Source organism: Pinus tabuliformis, chromosome 4_2 (assembly GCF_031772625.1).
Source record: "Pinus tabuliformis cultivar Carrire ecotype Pingquan chromosome 4_2, CPIR1, whole genome shotgun sequence".
Lineage (NCBI taxonomy): Eukaryota > Viridiplantae > Streptophyta > Pinopsida > Pinales > Pinaceae > Pinus > Pinus tabuliformis.
The window spans coordinates 878368639-878387478 of NC_142304.1; positions in this window are offsets into that span (position 1 = coordinate 878368639).

Below are 18840 nucleotides of genomic sequence, written 5' to 3' on the forward strand. Positions count from 1 at the left end.
GTCTTAGAGAGTCTAAGGTATACATGGAGGGATAACGAATGAAGGCTAGAAGTGATAATGTAGAGAAGTGGGTCAGATAAGAAAGAAAGGCTCTGCATCTGAGTGCACAGAGGCCTAAGTAGAGTCTATAGCTAAGTGCGAGGACCCCTGCAACTGAGTGCGTAGGGTAGATTTGACTCTGTAATACCATATTGAAGATCAATAAAGAGAATTATTGAAGAATTCCTATGTATATCTGTTTATTTCTCTTTACTTCTATTTACGTTATATGTTGTGGATGAATAGTGTGTTTATGGAATATTGATCTAATGATGTGTGATTCACTTGAATAAGTCTTAATAGATGCATGCAATGCACATTAAGTACTTTCACAAAGATTTTGATGAATTCTGTTATGTTTTCTAAATAACTTAAGTAGATCTACGCGAACACTAATCTAGGATCATTCTTTGATGCACGTAAGTGGATAAATCAACCGATAAGGGTCTGCAGAAGCTGATCGTAGACCTTTGCAAAGGTCTGGAGCTTGTTTCAGTATAGTTGCAGCACTGATCCCTAAGGTCTTATCAATCTACGCGAAGGTATATTTGAGGCACTAAAAGACATCACACTCGTATCTGGATGTAGAAACTTGGTTCTTGCATCCCCCCATACTGCTTCAGGTGAGATTGCAGCTTGTGCTATGCGGGTTGTTGTAGAAAGTGCTAGTAGTGTAGAGATTTGTTGGTTGGCACAACTAAATCTAAACCTAGGTCAGGACCCCCTAAGCCAACAATGACTTCTTTGAAATCAGTAATCAGTAGGTCATGAGTCCCAGTAAAAATCAAATCAGATACATATAAAACAACAATAAGAATATTATCGTCACTGTATTTGATTTAAATAGTAAGCTCACCATAAAATTTGTTAAATCCATAATCTAATAAGTATGCATCTATCATGTTGTACCATGCACACATTTCTTGCTTTATCCCATAAAGAGCTTTCTTCAACCTGTACACTTTGTCTTCTTAGCCTTGCACCTCATAACCCAATAGTTTCTCCACATATACTTCCTCTTTCATCACTCCATTCATGAATTCCAACTTCACATCCATTTGATATACTTTCCATCTATGTTGTGCATCTATTGACAGCATTGTGTGCATTATCTCCATTCTTGTGATTGGTGCAAATGTGTTTTCATAATCTCTTCCATGTTGCTGCTTATATCCTTTGACAACTAGCCTTTCTTTATGCCTTTTTTTCTTTCTTGCAACCATTTTTTTGGTCTTATAGACCCACTTGACACCTATGGCTTTTTTTTCATTTTGGAAGTTCCGCTAACTCCCGTGTTCCATTCCTTTCTATAGCTTCCATTTCTTCATTCATTATTGCAACCCATTTTTCTTTTGTAACAACATCTTCAAAATGAATTGGATCATCTAGATGAAAAAATAGTGCAAATAAAGAATTCAAACCTTCACTATTGTTGGCTTCATTTTTCTTATAAATCTCCCTTAAATTTCTAAATTTTTGTCTTCTCATGCTTGCATAAGATGGACTTGACATGTAAATTGATGTTGTGCTTAGAGAATATGATTTTGTGAGTCTCTACGGTGCACTTGGAGTAGTAATTTCTTAACTGTGTGGCATTGTCCTATTTCTTGTTGATGGTGTCACTTAATGACTGATTTTGTGAGCTTGAATAGGTGTAGGAGGAGTCATCAATGAGGAATTACTTGTTGTTGTCAATTCCTCTTTGTCTTCTTGTGGTATGCTTGTTGTTACATTGATTGTCTTCTCCAAACTTCCATCCCATGCTTCCTCTTCTATGAACTGCACATCTCTATTGATTATGACCTTCTTGGTTAATGGATTGTAGAGCTTGTATGATTTGGATTCATCATTATATCCAACAAATATGCATTTCTCCCATTTGTTTTCCAACTTCTTCCTTAATTCATATGGGACATGTGCATAAGCCACACATCCAGATATGCTCATGTGAGTGACAATATGCTTTCTTCCACTTCATTCTTCTTCAAAAATCATATTTTGGACACTTTGGGTTGGACACATGGTTATAAACTATGGTGTGCAAGCAACAACGTCCGCCTAATAATCATTTGGAAAATTCTTTTACTTCAACATACTCCTTTCCATTTCCATAATGGTCCTATTTTTTTCTTTCTTCAACACCATTTTGATGAGGTGTATACCTTGATGCAATTTTTTTGTGAATGCCATGCTCCCTACAGAACTAAAGGAACTCATTTGAGATGTATTCTCCACCTCTGTCAGTCCTCAAAAATTTGATGTATCCTCTTTTCTTCTCAACAATTGCTTTGTAATCGTGGAAGATCTCAAACACTTTTCTTTTCTGATTTAATAAGCAGACCCATGTCTTCCTTGTATAATCATCTATGAATGTCAAGAAATAAAAGTTTCCACCAATTGATGGTGTTTGCATTGGTCCACATAAATCTGAATGGACAACCTCCAAGGGTGTATTTTCCCTTATTGACTTTCATGTTGGAAATGATTCTCTATGTTGTTTTCCCAAGATGCATCCTTCACATAAGCTGCCAAGCTTTTTTATGAGTGGCAATCCCTTCACCGTGTCTTTACTATGTAGAAAATTTAAACCTCAAAAATTGAGATTCCCAAATATTAGATGCCATAACTAGTTTTCATCCTTGACCTCTACTTGAAAAATTATGTGTGTAACAGCAAAAACCTTCCTTTCATCTTGTGATTCCATTGATAGTTGTTCTTTCGCACCTCCTTCATTCAAAGCTAGTTTTATCTTGAGCGGAACATCATGTTTCTTATCATTGGCACTTTTGCAATCATTTGCTTTCTTGGAAATTTATCCAATATTGTGCATTCACCATTTTTGAAAAAGATATTGCAACCCTTTTGCGTGAGTTTTCCAATTCTTATAAAATTGTGCTTCAAACTAGGGACAAAATATACATCTGAAATATATTTCTTATCTCACCTCTTTGTTTGAATTTGGACGCTTCCTTTTACCATAATAGACACTTTATTACTAGTCCTTAATGTTGCATCAGATTTAACACTTTCATCTAGAATGGAAAACATTTCTATGTGGAGATTCTCTTATAGATTCACAAGCTCATGAAATTTACTAAAGAACAAGACAAGAATCTACTTCTACTTTCAACCAGTAGAAGCCAAATAGATCGATGAAAACAATATGAACCAGAAGAAGACAAATCAATGGCACATAACACAATATGTATTCGGGGAAAGCCTCAGCCCAAAACCCCTACTATCTATATTGCATTAATCTGAAATCCAAGATGAGAATACAATGCTTGTTCTCACAAGAGAAATCCCTGCATAAGTATAATCAATCTCTTAGCTCACAAGCTAGCTCAATCCAAACCTCAACCTCTTCTACTTCTCTCCAAGCCCCTATTTTCTTGTGCAATTCCTATTTTTGAATAGCCCATATTAATGGGAATCCAGTGCTTCCAAAACTACGCAATCCAAACTAGGTCCAATTCTTGATTGCATGCATGATCTATACAACTCAATAAATCATACAACTGATAGTACATTGTCCCCGCACTCTAGTCTCAATTGGGAATTTCTCAAAATAGACATGCATGAGTTTCTGATGAGGGAATCTTCAGTTAACTAGAGTGACACTTGTGTATGCACTAGTGTACCAACTGACTGTTAACTCTTTATTAGTTCCACAAATAGTTTGGAATTAATTTAAGTGAACATAACTTAGTAAACTGAGTTATCTTATTACAAAACACAATTAAAATCATATTGGAATCCTAAAACTTAGGGAGAACATATACATGACTTCCAAAAAACTTCCAACTCAAAATTCTTAAGTTAATTAAATCAAATTAACTTAGTTAACTATTACAAGTTGCTATGAGAAAATAATTACAATTTTAATTCACAATTTAATTCAAGGACAAATTAAATTGGAATTTCTAGATTCTATTTTTAACATTTCTTCTTGCAATTTTCAACACTCCCTCTCAACAAGAAAGGAATTCAACTTGATTCGGATCCTGAACCTTTGGAATGTTCTGCATGCAACACTTCTCTCTAGTTTTTTTGCTACAACAACTCCAGAAAAAAAAAAACATCCAACATGAATCAGTATGATGCATATGCCATCAAAGTATCTAACTACTACTACCTCTATTAACTGAAAACTCTGAGCTTCTACTGACTCTGCCTTTCTCCATTATTGTCAACCCTTCTCTGCGCTCTTTCGTATCTGACTGCTCTAGCCTCTGTCACTCTTATCTCTGACTGCATCAATCACCACTGATTCAACCCACTACTATGTACTTTTGAGCAAGGTATGATCCATAGATAAAACCTCTCAATGGATCCTGCCCAATTTCAACCCTCTTGGGACTATCACTTCACATCCCTGAGCTCACACTTGGAGCTATGGATGCATGGGATCCATCTACCTTCTTGGCTCAAAATTCCCCCCTACTAAAGGTCTCTGCATGAATGGATGCCTCCACTCGGTCTCCTCTTAGCTTCTCCAATTGTGGCTTCTCCACAATTTTCTAAGACTGCTTCTAAGATTTCTTTTTCTCTACTTGATTGGAACTCTCCACTCGGTCTGTTCTCATCTTCTCTAGTTTTGGCTGCTCCACAACTTCCTGAAGCTACTTCAAAGGATTCTTCTGGGGCTACATGTTGAGAGGTAATTTACTCTCCCTCTCAACCACAAAGTCTTTAACATGTTTCTTGATCCTAAAGGCTTTGCATGCATCTTTTACCTCAAGAGCATATAGGTTCTTGACCCATGCATTGATCTATTTCACATGTCTCATGCAAATGTGTCTAAGGAAATTTTTTCTCTTACTAAAAATCACATCATAGCCACAATCTTCTAAAATCACGACTAAAACAAGATTCTACTTTAGTCCTGGAACAAGCATCACATTTTCTATCCTCAGAGGGGAGCTAGACCCCCTCTAAAAAGTAATCATGCACAATCTAGTAGCACTATACCTCCTGTCATCTCCAAACTCTATGCTTAACTTGAGGCCTTTCTTCTAGTTTGGCAAACATATTGAGAAGTTTGAAGGCGGAAATTATGAGTCGCAAGGCAGAAAATGATAGGTTGATTGAGGCATGGGAAAGGCTTGTGAGAGCTCAAGAAAAGAAATTCAAGGTTAATGTAGTCATCCTCCATAGTCTTTCAGATTTGTAGAAGCAAGGACAGTTGGGGATCAGTCATGGACAGGAAGAAATGAATAATGGTGTGTATGGAAGCAGTTCTCAAAAAAGGTACAAGATGGAAAAATATGATACAGTAGAGGGCGGAAAATCCATGGATACACCTAAAACGAGGGATAACAGTCATGGATTTGATTCTAGCTCCAATTCGGAAAGACAACATCACCATCACCATCAACATCCTTATAAGAGGAGTGAGAGGGGATATTTTCTAGAAGATTTCAAGAAAGCCAAACCTCCTAAGTTTTATGGTGAAATGAAGAAATCAGAAAATGCAGAAGTATGGTTGCATGGGATGAAGAAATTTTGAAGATTACGTGACTACTCAAAAAATACGAAAGCCAAGATAGCTACCTTTAGCCTCAAGGGAAATATAGATATATGGTGGGAAGATGTTAAGCATGTTGGAGGCATTAGAGAAGAGGATTTTATTTGGGATGAGTTTGAAAGACTCTTTAGGAAGAAGTACCTATTTGAGAGATATTATGATGGAAGGGACAAGGAATTCTATGAGATCAAGATGGGTTCCATGAGAGATGAAGAGTACACAACCAAATTTTCTAGAGTTGTTGAGATATGTAATTCGATCCATCTAGTAAATTAGGCTAGATGGTCAATTTTTTGGTGATAACAGCTTATAGGCCAACCCTAAAAATATGGCACTGATTTCATGGACGCATACATGGAAATAGGAAATTTTGGTTGCAACCACATGAAGGGATTCTTGTATGTGTGGGTGGACTACGAACTTAGTTAAAAATAAGTTCCAAAAAAAAATTTGATCAGCATCGGTTGTAGTTTGAAGCCTAAGTGATATGATCCATGAGAGGTTTCAGTAAGTTTCCAGATAGTATACCCCACTTCCATAGTTGGAACTTGGATGTTGGGTTAATTCATAGTAGCTCTTAGCTCATGTTTTCCTAGAGAGATTCTAAAAGCAAGTAAATGTGGGATGGGGTGGTTACAGGGTGGTATCAAAGTGAGGTTGCAACACTGGACCTCAGGGTGAATGCAGATTGTTATGCATGAATGATAGTTGTTTATATGTTTATCATGCATGCATATTAGATACTTTTTTTATGGTTATGATATACATGTATGAGATAGTATGCTTGTGATGTTGTATCATGCTAATCAGGATTGACTTATGCAGATGAAATAGTCTTCCCTAAAACACATTGAGGTATTATTTTGATTATGTTTTTATTTATCTAAGAACGACATATTGCATGGAATAGAAGGCCAAGAGATGAAGCGTAGAATAATTGAGTACAATTCATATGAATCTTCATACAAGCCTGCAGATACATTGGTATAATGGGAGAGATCAGTTGAGCAATAGGGAGAGGGACATTCTCCTGGTTTGGAAGACACGTTGAGAAGTTTGAAGGCAGAAATTATGAGTTACAAGGCAGAAAATGAGTGGTTGATTGAGGCATAGGAAAGGCTTGTGAGAGCTCCAGAAAAGAAATTCAAGGTTAATGTAGTCATCCTCCATAGCCTTTCATATTTGTAGAAGCAAGGACAGTTGGGGATCAGTCATGGATAGGAAGAAATGACTAAGGGTGTATATGGAAGCAGGTCTCAAAAAGGGTACAAGATGGACAAATATGATACATTAGAGGGTGTAAAATCCATGGATACACCTAGAAATATGGCTAATACTCATGGATTTGATTCTAGCTCCAATTCAAAGAGACATCATCACCATGACTATCAAAATCCTTATAACAGGAGAGAGAGGGGATATTTTCTAGAAGATTTCAAGAAAGCCAAGCCTCCTAATTTTTATGGAGAAATGAAGAAATAAAAAAATGTAGAAGCATGGTTGCATGGGATGAAGAAATTTTTAATATTACATGACTACTCAGAAAACACGAAAGCCAATATAGCTACCTTTAGTCTGAAGGGAAAAGTAGATATCTAGTGGGAAGATGTTAAGCATGTTGGAGTAATTACAGAAGAGGAGTTGATTTGGGATGATTTTGAAAGACTCTTTAGGAATAAGTACCTATTTGAGAGATACTATGAAGGAAGTGCCAAGGAATTCTATGAGATCAAGATGGGTTCCATGGGCGATGAAGAGTACACAACCAAATTTCTAGAGTTGTTGAGATATGTACCTTATCTCAAGGATGAGAAAGAAAAGATCTAAGGGTTCATCAATAGGTTTCCAATAGCATTCTAAGACCGGATTGAGTTTGATGAGCCTAGATCATTAGAGGAAGTCATCAGAAAGTTGAAGCATTGTTATGAGCATTCAAAGCGTAAGTGTGAGTTTAAGCGTGATTGGAAAGGTAACGATAAGAGGATAAGGTAACGATAAGTCATCTTTGCTTAATTTCAATCCCATGATAGTTGGAGTTGGAGCAGGCTTGTTGTCCTTCATATTAAACCTCTTCAAAATGTTTGAGACATACTTTTCTTGAGAAATAAAGATCCCATTTTATGTTTGCTTCACTTCTATGTTGTTGGGACGGGGTCCCCTGAAGTCGAATTTTGTAAGGTTTTGTTAAATATTGTAAAGTCTCTACATTTTGAGGAGCAGAGAACGAGTAGCGCGGGTCGATAGGAAAGGGGCTTTTATAAGGTCAAAGCCCCTTAGTTTGTTAAGAGTCAAATTATTTTGTGACCCGCCCATGGTTCGTGGACCATGGTATTGTAATGAAGAAGGATATAAAAAGGAGTCATAGAAGAGTCATAGGAATATATAGATAAGAAACAGCTTAGAAGTGTAGATTTTGGGTCTATTTTTTCTATTTTGTTCTTGGCCGAATTGGAAAGCTCCTGCAACTGTGTGTGTGGAGACCTTGGTAAGTCCGCAACTGAGTGTACGGGCCCCCGCCACTATGTGCACAGGGTTGGAAATGACTGTAATTGAAGATATAAAGCATAATAAAGGCTTGTTTTGAAGAATTATCTGTGTATTACTGCTTATCTCTGAATTTACTATACTTTTGATCTATTGAATGCAATTAATCATGAAAAGTACTTAATAGAATTATGAATACTTAGATTAGTGTATTTATATGATGTTATGAATGTTTAGTGTAATCGGTAAAGGGAATAAATTTTCTAACTATTAGTTGTTGAAATTTCCAGGTTTTAAGGATTAGGGTTCATGAAGGTCAAGAAAAGCCCTAAGTTTGACAGAAACACATCACATAGTCCTTTGGATGCAAAAACCTAGTTATAGCATCCCCCAATACTGCCTCGGGTGAGACTATAGCCTCTGCTACATGGGTAGTTGCTAAAAGAGATGGTAGTGTAGGGTTTTGTTGGTTAGCTTAGCTAACTCTGAACCTGGGTCCAAGCCCCCTCAAGCCAACAAATGGTTCTTTCATTGGCATGGGGTCCCCTAGGGTCGAAGTTTGTAATTTTTTTTTTTAATATTTTAAAGTCTCCTCATTTTGAGGAGCAGATCATGAGTATCGCATGTCGATAGGAGTCAAACGGGATTTTAGAAGGTCAAAGCCCCTTAGTTTGTTAAGAGTCAAGTTGTTTTGTAAACCACCCATGGTTCACAAACCATGGTATTATAATGAAGAAGGATATAAAAAGGAGTCATAGAAGAGTCATAGGAAGATATAGATAATCAAGAGCATAGAAGTATAGAGTTTGGGTCTATTTTGTCTATTCTGCACTTGGACGAAGGGGAAGGCTCTTGTAGTTGTGTGCGCAGAGACCTTGGTAAGTCCACAGCTGAGTGTGTGGGCCCCCTGTACTTGTGTGCGCAAGGTTGGAAAGGAGTGTAATTGAATATCTAAAGCATAATAAAGGCTTGTTTTGAAGAATTATTTGTGTATTACTGCTTATCTCTAAATTTATTGTACTTTTGTTCTGTTGAATGCAATTAATCATGAAAAGTACTTAATAGATTTGCAAAGACTTAGATCTATGTATTTATTGTTGGTATTATGATACATATGATACAGTGTTGTACTTGATGGAAACCCACTTAGATGACAGATCACATTTTAGGCCACTTAGAATGAAGAAAGAAAGGTATACACAAGTTCACCTTGACAAATCCGCATATACACATAGGTTCATTAAACAAAAGAAGCATATACGTACACATGCAATTTCATGGAAGGAAGGGCGTGTACATGTTGGAAAACTAAAATTTGGTTCATGGTATTTGATCCATGGTATTTGGTCCGAAGTGTTGACCCCAGGTATTCGGTCCAAGGTATTGGTTCTAAGTGGTTTTGGTCCATGGTATTGAGTAAGGCCTAAGACTATAAAAGGAGGAGAAGATCATTAGGCCATAGAGAGCAAGTGTGCAAGTGATGAATATCTAATGAAGTGTGAGATCTAGTATGTTGGTTATGGGTATGTGATGCATTGTTAAGGATGCACCTATGTGGAGAATGAAGGTTGATGAAGCGGGATCATGAAGACTAAAATGCATTATCATTATATGGTATGATCATGAATAGATCTGAATATTGACCAATGCCTTATCCTTTATATCTTATGTTCTGGGTATATCTGAAGTTGAAAATTGCAGCGAAGGTATAAGTAATTATTCTCATATCTGTACGTGGGTTCCCTTTGGTGAAAGAAAATATACATGCTGGTTCGACATAGCTAAGTAGCGTATACATTATGAGATTTGATATTTGAAGTTGTTGTTGGTTCTAGTGGTTGTTGCAGAGTTCTAGGTTCTACTTTGTGTACTGGTGATTGTGTTTTGATGACAGGGTTTCAGTGATTCAATTGTTGGGTGATTTAGAGATTGATGTTGCAGATATAGTTGATGGTTGTATTATAGTGGTGATTGTTTTGTATTGATGGACCCAGTCTGAAAATTTATGAAACGTGGTCCCTGGAAGAAAAGAGAAAGTCGTAGCCTTCTGTAGGCTGGCACCTACGTACTAGTAAATATATCAGCTAGTACAAGAGCTAGGGGGTTGTAGCTCACTTCCAGGAGAAGCTGGAGAACGAGAGAAGGTTGTAGCCTTATGCAGGTGGGTGCCTGCATACTAGTATGAGTCTGCACCAGTACAAGATTGTAAACAGGTTTTTCTTATCTTAAAGAAAACAACAATAGGTGGTTTTTGTCCCACATTGGGTTTCCACCTTATATCATGGTGTTCATGTGTGCTTCTTATGTGTGATGATCTATTCTATTTTATTGCACCTTTTTACTATTTATATGATTAATTAAGTTCTGATGCTCTGATTAAAGGTAAACATATAATGGATTAACTAAATCATAAGTTTACTGGATATACACTAGTTTCATTAAACACAGTTGCATATACATGTTGGTTCCCTTAACTGAAGTAGGTATATGAATCTGAGTATTAAAATGAAAAGGTTATTGATTTGCTAATATTGATTCACCCCCCCTCTCAGTATTATTTCCAACAATTGGTATCAGAGAAGGTCCTTTAGAAGAAGTTTGATCGCTTGAAGGAAGATCCATCAGGATGAGTAATCAAGAAAGAGAGGGATCCATCAGACCACCAATCTTCGATGGGAGAAATTTTTCTTAATGGAAGATAAGAACTTCAGCCTATCTACAATCACTTGGAATGGATATTTGGGGAATCATGGAAGGAGGATATACCTATCCATCAGAAATTCCTACAGATATGGCAGGTAGAAAGCAATATGAACTCAATGCCAAAGTTGTTACTATCTTATTGGGAAGTCTATCAAAATCAGAGTTTGTCAAGGTCATGAAATTCAAATCAGCCAAAGAAATATGGGACAAAATCATTCTAAGCTACGAAGGAGATGATCAGGTAAAACGTGCTAAGCTTCAAACTCTCAGAATACAGTATGAAACTCTTAAGATGCATAGTAATGAAAGCATATCTAATTACTTCCTATGTATAGATGAGATTGTCAATTGTATGAATAATCTGGGTGAAGAAATTAAGGAAGTTTTCTTAGTTGAGAAAGTTTTGAGATCCTTGTCTACTAAATTTGAATCCAAAGTGTCTTCCATAGAAGAAAAGGAGGATCTGTAGAATATCACTATGACGCAGCTTCACGGAATCTTAACTGCTTTTGAAATGAGAAAAGGAGGACCATTAGATATGAGAGAAGCCGCATTTAAAGTATTAGCAAAAGGAAAAGAAAAACTCAGTGAATCAGGATACATTTCAGAAGAATGATATGAGGTAAATTTTGTTAAGAATCTTCAATGGGGATCTGGAAGGTTCAAAGGTAAGCTACCATTCAAATGTTTTTCTTGTGGTAGAGTTGGTCATTACGCTACTAGATGCCCTCATAACAAAGGAAAGATGTCTAAAGAAGGTAATGGAAGTTATTATACTCATGATAATAGTAATGACTCATCCAATAATGATGAAGACAATCAAGAAATTAAACTTCTGATGGCATATGAAAATAATGACGTAGAAAATGAAGAAGTTACCAGATTAAAAGATCAGCTGGAGATAATAACCAGAGTAAAGGAGTAGCTGCAAGATGTAGTAAAAGATCAGAGCATAACAATCCAGAGACTTGAATCTAAGATCCTCTCTCTAAAAGAAGATCTTGAAAAATCAAAGAAGCAGAATGAAGAAGCTATTGAATAACAAGACATGAATTGCTCAAATTGAGGCAGCAAGTGGAAGAAGGAAGAAAATATGAAGAAAACATAAAGAAGCAATATCTGGACAAGGAAGAACAACATCAGGTTGAGGTAAATATCTTAAAAGGTAAATTAGAAGAAAAGGATAAACTGTTATGATTTCAAGACAGTACTAAGATTTTGGATGATATTCTTAGTAGTCAAAGATCCCCTACTATCAAAACTGGTCTTGGCTTTTATGAAACTGTTGAAGCTGAATCTAGCTCACAGGGTGAGGGAAGGAATTATAATGCAAAATCTAAAATGATCAACAAGGAGATAAGTGGTCAACCCCAGCAACAAACAAGGAAAGAAATTCTTTAAAGAAGATCTTTTGCTCCTAACTATGGAAGTGATAGACAATTATTTCCTTCGATGAGTAATGTTGAATGTTATGAATGTCATAATCTTGGACATGTTACAGCCAGATGTAGAAGAGGAATGGTTCAAAACCATCACACAAAAATATCTTCACGTTCTAGGTACTTTAAGGGATATTGTTTTTCTTGCAATATGTTTGGTCACAAAGCTATTGATTGCAATAAAAGGAATATGAAACATGTAAGATGTTACGCATGTAACAAGTTTGGACATAAAGTAAAGGAACGCAGGAGAAAAGTTCAGACACCAAAGCAAAAGGAGCATACATCATCTCAATCGTAGGTATTGAAGAAGACATAATTAGTGTCAGAAAGATGTGGCATAACTTAGTTAGCAGACATAATAGACTTGGGGGAAGCTGAAAATGTAAACCTTTAGTATTTCAATTTTCATACGCAGATATTATGAAGCGAAGTCGCGTATATACGTGAGTTAGAGGTTGCAAAGTTGCGTATATGGAGCTCTGAAGAAAAAGCAACAAAACAGATTCAGGAAAGAAGTCTGATATGGTTCAGCCATGGTATATGTTGGTTGGCACAGGTTCAGGGGAAGCATATGATTCAAATAATGCATTGTTGGCATTATGGTTAGAAGTCCTTGGTGATGATGCTTGTGTGGCTAAATGATACATCTTGCTACTTATTGTTGGTTGGCCAAGAGAGTGGTATTGCAGGTTACAGGTCTGGATTTTGGTGATAGATGCTTATGGTGCAGATCATATATGGTGTACGATAGGTGCTGATGACTATCATGACTCGGCATGTGCTCAGGGGGAGCATGGATGGATTGATACATCTTAGCATGAACAAAGGGGGAGCTCAATCAAAGATTTCAGCATGTACTCAAGGGGAGTATGGACAGCAGAATGTATATCAAGGGAGAAAATATCTTGGTTCATGTTGGCTTATATGGGCCTGACCCAGGTTCAGAAGAATTATTTAGCCAAGAAAATCCCACAGCTATCGACCCTTTCGGCAACAGTCCGCGGAGCGCGGACTGAGGTCTCACTCGAGGTAGTAGGGGAGGGTGTTGGAACCAGGTTTCTGCACCCTTGGGGTGTCTAGATGTGATCTGGAGGGTCGCGCACCATTTTGCAGTGTCGAACTGGTATGTTCCGCATAGATCCAAACCCAAAACACTCTTCAATAGTTATTAGCACGCTATTTACAGATTTAGCTTATGCGATGAAGTATTACTTAGAAAGGTCTTTAAGCAAACATTAATTAGCTTTACTCAGTTTGCGTACTTACATTAACCACAGATTCACATGTATTCAAAATGTAAGAAGATGCGCATAGATCAAATAGTAATATCAATCATTCAAAAGCTAGGTCTGCGATACTTCAGATTAACACAAAATTATGTCAAAGCAACGTATCTTCATTTCCTTTCTTCACCAATACATCCAGATCTGCCCTATGCACTCAGTTGTAGGGGTCCACACACAAAGCTGTGGACTCTTCTAGGCCTCTGTGCACACACTGTAGAGCCTCTACCCACTACCCACACTCCCGACTCGGACTTACAGATGCTTATCAATTGCTCTTCTCAAAAACCCATTACATCAAGATCATAACCCAAAACTTAGCTACCTCTACCCATAGAGCCTTGCTCTATTTATACCTTTCCATGGACCGTGATCCATGGGCAAGCCAACTCAACTTACATTTCTTTACATTATTTTCGGCCAGACTACCCTTTGGCTTTGACCTACTATACCTCGCGCTCTGCTCTTCTCGTGGAATCTTTACCCAAAATTGCAAGCTTCGTGCCCCATGACCATTGAGCAGGGTTTCCCCTACCCAACAGTCCCCCAACACAATCATCATAACTCGTCCTGAGTCACTTGGCTACTGTTGGGATCTTTCCTCGGAGATCGCTCAACAATTTCTGCATCTCACCCGTCTCTATAGCAAATTCGGCTGAGAGGCTCTGTACCGTTTCCAATTGAGCCACAGAGGCATCCCTTTCACCTGCAATAACCTGCTCTGTCGCATATACTGACTGCATCTATGTTACCTTGCCTTCAATGGTTGTCGATACGCTAAATGCTTCCTCGAGCAAGGGTTGGATATGCTCTTTAAGTACTGCCTCATGTTGTCGCACCTCATCCATTTGGGCTTTGAGCACCTGGGCCCTTTCATTTTGGCCAACCGCTGTGTGATAGTAACCGTTTTTTCTGCCCCGCGGGTGGTATCGTAGGCCTGTTGTAGTTTACGTGCCTTGATTTCAACTTGTTGTATAGTTGGGTCCTCTTGGAGGGCAGTGAGTATCCTAAGTGAATGTCCAAGTAGTCCCGAGAATTTGTGAATAGCGCTACTCATCATTTCTAGTCCAGCTATAACTTCGTTTGCGGCATCATTCCCATTCAGTTGGGGGTGTGGGAGGCCGGGCCTTAAGACAGAGCTCTGCAACTTGTAACATTAATTCCTCTTGGTTTCTTGCGGCCTCTACTTGGGCTGTGCGAAAGCTGGATGCCATGTGCTGAATCTTGGTGGCTGGTGGGAGATCCTCGAGGATAGATAGCTTGAGTACCATGTTGCATGCCTCTGTCACTGCTTTTTCTACCACTTGGTAGCGCGCAGCCAAGTCCTCATGCTGAAGAGTGATCTGTTCGATCTTTGCCCTCTATTCTGTCAAGATGTGGAAAGCGTGACCTTCCCTGGCTCGAACCTCCTGCACTAATCCCTCCTGTAGTAGGTATAACATATCTCTAGACAGGGTGGCTAGATTTAATTCCCAACTACCTACGTCACCTACGGCTACGGCTCAGACAACATCTGCTGGCAATGGGAGAATATGTGGCGTGTGTGTACGGATCCCTTGTTCAGTGGCAGCTGTGTCATTTGTGGGCTCGCAAGGGACCCAGCCCGGGGGTCGCTCTTGCAAGTCATGTAGTTGCACCTTGATCTCCCCCAACACAGTGGCTTTCACGGAGAGTAGTTTAGGCAACGCGTCGGTGGTAACATTGCTTGTAGGTTGGCTACTATCCATGAATTTTTTTTCAAGAGCCTTCACTTTTTTGGACTTTTTTTGAGTGCCTGGTGTTTCGTTGTCGCGTGATCGCTTGAGGTGGTCCTATGTCTCCGATTCTTGTTGTGGGTCCTGTTCCAAATCAATGCCTCGCTCTCCCTAATTCCCCTTTTTTAGTGGGCTCGTCGCAGCTTCGTGTTGCGAAGTGGCCTGTTGTTCCTAATGTGTTTTTTCTGGCAGTTGAAAGAGTCGCTACTGGCATTCCTTCTTTTGATGCTGGGTGGCCAATTTGTCGAGAACGGCCTTGTCTAGGGTGCGCCATTCCAAAGGCCATGCTACCAATACCGTGTAAATGGCATCATCAGTCGCAAGGAACAAGAGTGTGACCCAAGATCGTCCTGGATCCTTTCCCACATGGATATACACGTGATGCATGTCGGCTTTGAACTCAGCCATGCTCTGAAAATTATTGTAGATCGTAGGGGACATGCATGGTCTTCAAGCAATCTGCATCCGTGTCTTTCCTTCCATGGAGGTCCAAAAAGCCCGAATCACAGAAACCCTTGCTGCAACTTTTGTAGCCCAAAGCGAAATATAACGCGCCCCTTCGGGTAAGCTATCCTCAATGTGGGGAAACTGGCTCTCCTGCGGCAATTCACCTGTAACCAGAAGGATTGATATGAGTAACCAATAATAATGAAACGTCTTACCCTTGTCCTATTCTTCTTGACAATTGGTCAGAAACTTGTCACATAAAAACTGTGCCCAATTGAATTGAACCCCCTCAGTGCACTGTCCTGCCCATGCGATGACAGGAGCTGGTACTTCATCTACGCGACATTTCCTCATAAGCTTGCAAGCTAGTAGCTACATGGAGACTTGTACTACACGATCACTGATGCTTTTTATGACATACCCATGCTTTCCTTTATCAAAATGATACTTCGCCTTCATTGTTTCGGTGAGGCCTCCCTCTGTACTAGTTCCTACGATGTTCACTGGGTTATTCCCCTTAGTTAGTAGGTGCATGATCCGGTGGATTATGTCAGCTATGATCAGAATCGGTTCTTCCAACCAAAGATATCCATCATGGATGAGACATAGCATCTGTCAGATCACAAATATGGTGATGGTCGTGTGGTGATAGTGAGGTATCCATCTGAGATTTAGTAGCCCTGCCTTCTCCACACCTGGTAACCACTTCTATGGCAATAACGTGTCGTCGGCGAGTTTGGGGAACTTGTAACTGTCCGCTAGGTCCTAATATTTGAATTTGATGCTTGGAACGCGCCCCATTAGCAATCATTTGAACCTTACATCGTCTGGAAGAAGCGGGTTTTGTAGCATAGATTTCGCAGCATCTACATCTTTCAATATCTTGGTCTTCCTAGTACATGGAGAAAGGTATGGGGGTAACAACAGAAACTGGAACACAGGTTCTTCTTCCTCCGCCTGTGCATCAATCTGATCGATTAGGTCTTATAGATCATCCTCTTCTTCAGCGGGTTCGGTGGTTATTGCTTTTCCCTTGTCCACAGCCGAGCATTTGTTGAGCCTTGGGGAGGCCCAAACTATTCCTATCTTTTTCTTATTCTTTCTGGGTCATGGGGTATGTGGGGATTTAGGAACTTCAGGGGTTGGAGTCATAGCCTCGGGCTCTTCTTGATTCAACTACATCTCTTCTGCGAAGCATGCTCAGGTTCTTGCCATAGTACTCATGGAGTGCCTGATAGCTACATACTTGCTGCTTGTTGCTAGTTTAAAGTGCCAAAAGTCCAGTGTCGGCCTCAAAGCATGTGATTTGAAAAAATCCCTTCCCTTTGTTTTCAGTTCATTAATGGCGTCAAGTGAACAAATCTTTGCATATTTTGTTCGGAACTTGCGTCTTAATGTCCTGTCGCTCACTCCTTTCTAACATGATCGGACCTTCGTGTGAGGGCCACAGTAGCTAATGGTTATATTTTGAATTTCCTTTGTGGTAGTGCTATCCATGGGGTGCGGCTATGGACTTGCGAATTGCCGATTTTTTGCAGACTGGTTTATAGTCCCACACCTTCTCTCGACTGCTTGAGGTGGTGAGACTGCAGTTTCCACTGCTAGTCAGGTATTCGCACCTTTGGTGCGAGGTCGGAATGGCCTTGCTAGCTCGGGCTGTGAGCACCGTTCATGCACTTGGTTAGTCGATCAAGCGGTTATGTTCTTTCATGAGTGCGGGCGTAGCCATGATAGTAGGGTCGCATCTTGTTCCTAGTCTATTAGGCTGGATCCATCCCTTCATAGCCCGCATTACTTTCTTGGTTGTAACCACAGTGTATTGATGCTGCAGGGCTTGTGGCTACTTTGTTTTTTTTGAGCTTCCCTCTGCCGTTTATGACAAACCTAGCAGATCTATGGTATTCGTAACTTCCTTGAGCCTCCACTGATCTTGGCGCCAGCCACTAGTGCACTAGTCGTTGGGGTGGCTTGGGACTACTGATGCTAAGCTAATTGGATTGCCACACCACAGACATCCATCGCTTATGCTGTCGAGGTATTCTTACTGCGTTATGCTCTCCCCTCCATATGTGTCCCTGCCTTTGACATCGATGCCCTTTCCTCAACATCCTCAGGGCTATACTTTTGCCTAAAGTAGTGGTGATGCTGGACGATTGCTCAGATACCTCCGGCTGTTCTTTTGCCCCTATTGCCACCATCCTATTACAATTGAGTGTGGTGACCTCATGCAGTCAGTTCTACTGTCGTTCAATTTATTCATTTGAATCTGATGTGCAAGAACTATCATGGTCCTAGGAGAGTCTACCGTCCATTGTTGGATTTATCCTATCATGATCCCGCGCTTTAATCGTGTAGATACAATCCAGATCCCCCTCGTTGTCTTCATTGCATACAAGCTCCGTATATCGCGCACCCTCCACTGGATCCAATGGGATCACTATGCGAAGAGATTTCTTTTCAAATATCATTTTTCGTTTCTTGATCTTAATGACTCCATTCATATCAGTTGCCCAATCTATCCCCAATAGAGCAGGATATCGGTTACTATCATCCACAATTTTGATGACCTAAAAATCAGTCTGTGTGCTAGTGCCATCGATGTCTACTGTAACTCCGCTCAGACGTCCCATGGGCAGAATCTTATGTTGTTTATCCATCTGTAGTTGAATCAGTGACCATTGCAGCATGCATTCCCACATCTGCTTTGGTAGAACATTCACGTCGGATCCTAAATTTAAGACAACCTGATCCATCTCATAGTCTTCGATTTGGATGATTAGTCGCATTTCCTGCCCAGTGTGCAAAGCATGTTTACCTAATTTTTGGATCGTTCGCAGTTCATTTGCTCCTGTGCACTGGGTTATTAATTCCTGCAACCCCTTTACCACGTTAGCATCCCTGAGTAAGTTCATACAGGATCCCAAAAACGTGGTTAGCATAGATGTATCCTTCTCTGATCCTACTTGGTCCTTACTTCTTGACGTAGAAGCTTCCGCGAAGTTCTTCTTGGCTTCCATAAAGGTTTCCTTCGCACTTTCCAAGTCAAAGTCTGGTTGTTTTGGGGTGGCCTTACGGACCCACACATCCAGCTCTGGTTGTTTCCCCTTTTCTTCTCCGGTGGTAGCACCACTATGAAGCATCATATTTATGTTTGGTTCCTT